A 6,654-nucleotide genomic window follows, 5' to 3' on the forward strand; every position below is an offset into this window, starting at 1 on the left:
ATGTCATTTTGAGGGGGGGGGAATACTTATGCAATCAATTATTTTGTGTTTTATATCTGTAATTACTTTAGATCACTTTGTAGAGTTCTGTTTTCACTTTAACACGAAAGAGTCTTTTTCTGTTGATCAAGGTCAAAAAAGCCAAATTAAATCCATTGTGATTCAATGTTGTAAAACAATAAAACATGAAATCATCCGGGGGAGGGGTGAATACTTTTTATAGAATATACATACATATGTTCATGGGTTCAATATTCATTCAGAAATTGGATGGCAGAAGGGAAGAAGCTGTTCCTGTGTGCCTTCAGGCTTCTGTACCTCCTTCCTGATGGTAGCATTGGGAAGAGGGCATGTCCTGGGTATTGGGTGGTGAACCTCTACCTCACCGCTTTAGCAACCTAGGTTCAATCCTGACTTCGGGTGCTGTCTGTGTTTGCACATTTTCACTGTGACCTCGTGGGTTTCCCTTGGTGCTCTGTTCTTTTCTCCAGATCCCAGAAGGTGTGAGTGTCGATGGACCACTTGGCGTATAGGCAAGTGGTTGAATACCGGAGGAGTTGACTGAAATGTGGGAATAATAGTATGAGTGAATGATTTCTTGAAGGATAGCATGTACTTAGTGGGCTGAGGGGCCTGTTTCTGAGCTGTAAGTGTCCATTAATATTGTCACAATTTATGGGTTGCTCTCTCCCACCACCTGCTGGTCGTGAGTGAATATGACAAGTATAACAGACACCTCCAGTAGGCACTAGAGGTACTGCGGGTGCTGGAAATCTAGAGCAATACACATAATGTGCTGGAGGAGCACAGCAGGTCAGGCAGCCTCTATTGATGGGCATAAACAGTTGGCGTTTCAGGCCAAAACCCTTCTTCAGCACTGAGAAGGAAAGGGGAAGTTTTGGACTGAGACCCTTGTCCCTCCCTTCTCAGTCCTGAAGAAGGGTGCTGGCCCAAAACGCCGACTGTTTATTCCTTTCCATAGATACTGCCTGACCTGCTGAGTTCCTCCAGCATTTGTGTGTGTGTTCCTAGAGGTACGTAAAACCTGAATCAGAGGGGTAGCAGATTTTAAATTAGTTCAGACCATGATGTTGTTCGATGTTATATCAATGCCTCATTTCACTAAGCAAAGAGAATTATGAACAATAAAATAAAAGAAAGCAATGAAATGTATATAGCAAATAAAAGGATGTGAAATATATCAAGCAATTTTATTTTGTGCATATTAATAACTATTACAGTAGCCACTAAATAAAGATAAATTCAACTCTTGGGATATTTTTTAAAAATCACTCTCCATTTGCTAGAAAGGTAAAATACAGCAGATGTTGGAAATCTGAAACAAAGGAAGACATTGCTGGACTTGCATGCACAAAATGCCCAAAATGTCGACTGTATACTTCCCTCCATAGATGCTGCCCAATCTGCTGAGTTCCACCAACATTTTGTGAGTGTTGCACAAGATTTCCAGCATCTGCAGAATTGCTTGTGTTTATGCAGTGCTGGAGATAGTGGGACAGGCAGCGTCAGTGGTAGCAGAAACTGTGTTAACATTTCAGCTTGATGGCTATCAAAGCCAAGGGAAGGCAGAGATATAACGTTGGAGGACACAGGGAACGAGAAAACAAAAGGGATGGGGTGGGGTGGAGAGATCAACTGTTTAAAGAGATGGAGAATTCTCCCACTTCAGATCAGGATTGAGTTTCTGGGCTGTAGAACCTGGAGGTGAACTGAGTCACCAATTCGGTTTGGGTCAATTCCTGGACATTTCAGCACATCACCATCTGTCTCCAACTTCTCCATCCCAGTAAAATAACTTGTCCCCACATCCAGTACTTTTACAACTAAAGAACTAAAGTAAATGGTCCTCTAAGTTACCTAGAGCACTGTTTATGTATTATAACAAATATTGTAGAGATAAAACTGTTGTTGCTCATCGAACCCTGATCCAATCTATTGATCTCTCTGTCTGATATCCTTCCCCCACCTGAAGTGGACTGGCTCTGTACAGAGGGCCTGTGCTGGTGGTGTAGTGGTATCCACACCCAGACTTCAGAGCGAGAGGTCCCAGGTTCACATCCGGCCAGCTCCCTTACACGAGTTCCACCCACGCTGGGCTGAGCTTCGGCCTCATAAACCAGACAAACACTAAAGAAACGGCAAGTTTGCCGCGGGAGAAACTGTACAGAGGGACATACTATGCGTGTGTGTCCGTGTAAGTGTGTGTACTGTGAAGGGCATCAGTGTAGGTGCTCCCACCCCCACAGATGCACACAAAGGTACGTGTATGGATGTAAACATACACACATGCACACATTAATTGTGAACATAAACGTGCAACACATCAATAAACACAGACACGAAGACACATGCTTACAGTCAAAGAGACAGGCAAACACAACCAAATCTCCATTCAGCAGAAGACAGGAACTCTTCCTAACTACAGCAGGAAATTTTGCAGGAACTCTCCTTCACTAATTCCCCATTGCATCACCAGAGGTTTCGACCCAGTGCAGATCAGGTCTCATGAAACAGGGAACGATCCTGGGATGTTTCAGCTTAAAAGCTTCATCCCTGTTTTCAAATCCTTTCAGGCCTTTGCCCCTCCCTGTTTCCATAACCTCTTCCAGGCCTACAGTTCATACATCTCGGATTCCAGCCCAGTATTAATTGCTTTCAGTTAGCATGAACTCCCAGCTGTTTCCGAACCTGCATGAAGCAGTCATCTGAAGGAAAGGGATGTGCTGAGAGCTAACGTAAAGAGGTCAGAATAGGTATTATTTTTGGACTCACTTCTCTTAACTTGCTCACCTCTCTCCATCACAACAGTAATTACATTTCAAAAATCATTCTTTGGCCGTGGCCATCCCTGGAACACTCCATACTTGCAAAAAACACATCTAGTGTCTGCCTTTTGTCTGATTTTCCACCTTTATCCCATTCTTTAAGACATCTTCAAATCTTACCCCAATTTCCCTTTGTGTTACTCAGTCGAATTTTCCCTGCTTATGCACCAGGAGAACACCTTTGGAGCCTCACTATCTTATAAGTTTTGAATAAATACAAATTATTTTTGTCATCTGAGTCTAGGATAGACTGGCATTTGCAGGGAGAACCTCTCCACGAGGCTTAAGGAGAAAATACTACATAGTGGCTGAGGTCACATTTTACACAAAGGAAGGTGGCATCGCTTGTTGGAAGTCAACCGCTCCATCTCCAAGAACTCGCCGTTGGAATTACAAGCTCTCATCTGCCAGCCTGACTGTTCATTTCCCCTACCACCTTTGCCCATTGGCTGCTGTTTGTACAAAACACACCACTGTTATTAAATAGGCACATGGATGTAAGAAAATAGAGGGTTAAGGGCTGTGTAGGGGGTGAAAGGTTAGGTTGATTTTGGATAGGTTGAAAAAAGTCCACACAACATTGTGGATCAAAGGGCCCAAACTGTGCTGTACTGCTCTGTGTTCTGTGTATTCACTAGACTACTCTGACAGCACCTTTAAAATAAGGACAACGATAGCAAGGGCCACTATATATATCGTAGATTCCTCTACAAGTTTCACACCATCCATTTTTAGAAATATGCTTCATTTCCTCCTAAAGATCCTGCAGCTTCCTACCCAACTTTTTCAGTTTTTAAAACTAGATCTAGTTCTGGTCACTCTTTTTTGTTACTAATTTTGGACGATTTTTGAATTGGGGTGGCCTGCAGATAATGAACACTGACCTGAACTCAACTGAAATATGCCTTTTGATTTTGTGTTTTATATTCCGTGTATTCACTCGTTTTTTTTTTGTTGCCACTTGTGCAATTTTTTTGCACGTGGTGGGGTGGGGGTGGGGTTAATGTTTGTCATTTTTCCTTGAACGGATTGGTTTGTGACTGTCTGTGGGAAGACGAATTTCAGGGTTGCGCACTGCATACATACTTGGATAATAAATGTACTTTGGATCGTTGAACTCCACCATAGGAGTACTTTCACCAGAAAGACAGCTGTGGTTGAAGAAAGTGATTCACCACCGCCTTCTCAAGAACAATTCATGTTGCAGAATAAATGCTGCCCTCGACAGCGGTGTCTTCAGCCTGTGAAATACTTTAAAGATAATATTGTACTGCGGGATGTACGCCCCTTATGGGACGATGACTCCACAGAAAAATAAAGCTCAAGTCTCTTGACTTGCGCACCGTCATTGATGGCGGTGAGAAAGAAACAAGGCACTTGCCTTGGTTTTAATCCGAAGTGTTTCACAGCAACTTTGGAATTGTTAGACATAAGGCAAATGCAATATTCTTAACCACACTCTGAAAAAAAAAATTCAAGGACAAATTGGTAGAATATTCATGGATGTCAAAGAGTAGTCTAACCGCCATTGTTGAAGTTGATTGGACTTGATGCCCCAGTATCTTGGCCTTTTTCTTAAACTAATAATGATGCAACAGTGAAGCCATTTGGCCCATTACATCCGTGCCATCTCCCTGTTAAACAGTTCCATGCTATCCCTGGCCTTATTTCCCGATACTCCTGTATTATTCTTTATTACACTGACCTATCAACCCCCTTTGATTTGCTTTGTCATTACCCTATACTAAGAGATGATTTAAAGTGGTCAGATAACCTACCAACCTGCACATCTACGAGATATGGGAGAAATCCCAGGGTACCCAGGGGATGCCCACACCGTCACAGGGAGAACAAGCAAACTCCACACAGACGGCACCCCAGGTCAGGATGGAACCTGGGTTTCTGAGCTGAGAGGCAGTGACTTTGCCAGCTGCGTCACTGTGTCACCCTCATTTTCCTGAATGGCTCTGTGTCTGAGTGACTTTAGTTATGTGGATAGACTGAAGAAACAGGGACTGAGCTCCTCTGATCAAGAAGCTGCAGGGCACCTGATGGATGTACATGAAGAGTCAACTCAGAGTTGATAGAGGCCACAAAAACTGAGGCACCTATGTTGAAGGTGTTAGCCAAAGGAACCAGAAGTGATGTGACAGAAAACATTATAATCTGGTAACTGGTTGTGTTCTGGGGAGCTCCACCAGGGGGAGTAACAGGGGCAAATTTAAATCATAGCACAGAAGAGGGAGCTGGGTAAGTATCAATGGGAGGACCCACCGACTCAATGGGCCATATGGGTTCCTTCTACAATACTGTGCTAAAGTCTTCAGCACCCTAGATTTTTCATATAAATGTTATTTTGGATTTGTTGTCTTCTGCATTAGTGTGTCAGTAGAAAAGAGCATGTTTTAGATTTCCAAACATCTGTTTTCCAAAAAATTAAATGTTACAGAGAAATTTTTATATTTCATATTTCATTAAAGAAAGTAATATATTAAATAATAGACCACTTTTCAAATAAAAACTTGATTCCTTTGTGGGTAAATAGCCCAGTGCATGATTAATCAAAGATAACAGATGCTGATGATCAACGACAGAAAGAGTTGAATGAACTGAACTGATTAACTGAAACAGAAATGGGTGTATAAAGAGTCAAACTGGGCAAAGGGCAATGAATTAAAAGGTGAGGGTGTGGCAGATGTAGCAGTTTAACCATACAATCATTAATTCTTACACCATGGCAACAATGAGCATAGCAACAAGATACAAGGTGGCCATCCTGCATCAGCAACATCTCTCCCAGCAGAAATTTCACGGCAGACAGGACTGCCAAGATGTGCTATCCAAGCTCTCCTGAAAAAGCACAAAGAAATGGGCAAGGTGGAGGACCAGAAATGCAGTGGTTGGCATGGAAACTGAGTGCAGCAGACGAGAGATCCATCAAACTGACTTCCCTTCTAAATCAGAAGAATCCAGCACTGCTATCAACTCTGAACTCACTGAAACCACTGGAACCCAAGTGCACCCCTCTATAGTTCAGAAAAATCTTGTCAGAAGTGGTCTTCGTGGAAGAGTTGCTGCCAAAAAACGTTCCTCTGAAGTGGAAACAAAGCCAAGAGACTCAACTGTATACAAAAGCACAAGGACTGGGGTGCTGAACAATGGCAACAAGAGCTATGTCTGATTAGTCAAAATTTGAAATTTTTGGCTCAAACAGGAGGCAAGTTTCCATAGAAGAGCTGGAGAGTGCTATATGGACGAATGTCTTCAGCCAACAATGAAGCATGGTGGAGGTTCCCTGCAGGTTTTGGGCTTCATTTCTGCAAATGAAGTTGGTGATCTGCTCAGAATTAATGCAATCCTCAAAGCTGAGAAGTACAAGCAGATTCTCATACATCATGCAATACCATCAGGGAGGCGTCTGATTGAATCCAACTTCATTCTGTAGCAGGACAATGACCCCAAACACATGGCTAAAGTCACAAAGAACTATCCTCAGCAAAAAGAAGAACCAGGAGTTCTGCAACGGATGGTATGGCCTATACAGAGCCCTAATCTCAATGTCATTGAGGCTGTCTGGGATTACTTGGAGAGACAGAAGCAAGTGAGACAGCTGTCTACAGAAGAACTTGGCAAGTTCTCCAAGATACTGTACTTGGAATAACCTACCAGCTGATTTTCTTATAAAACTACAAAACAGTGCACCTACGAGAATTGATGCAGTTTTAAAGGCAAGGATTGGTCACACCAAATATTGATTTGATTTAGTTTTTTTACTGTTTACTGTTCTTTATAGTAAAATTTTGATATT

The sequence above is a fragment of the Mobula hypostoma genome, chromosome 11 (genome assembly GCF_963921235.1).
Source record: "Mobula hypostoma chromosome 11, sMobHyp1.1, whole genome shotgun sequence".
Taxonomy (NCBI): domain Eukaryota; kingdom Metazoa; phylum Chordata; class Chondrichthyes; order Myliobatiformes; family Myliobatidae; genus Mobula; species Mobula hypostoma.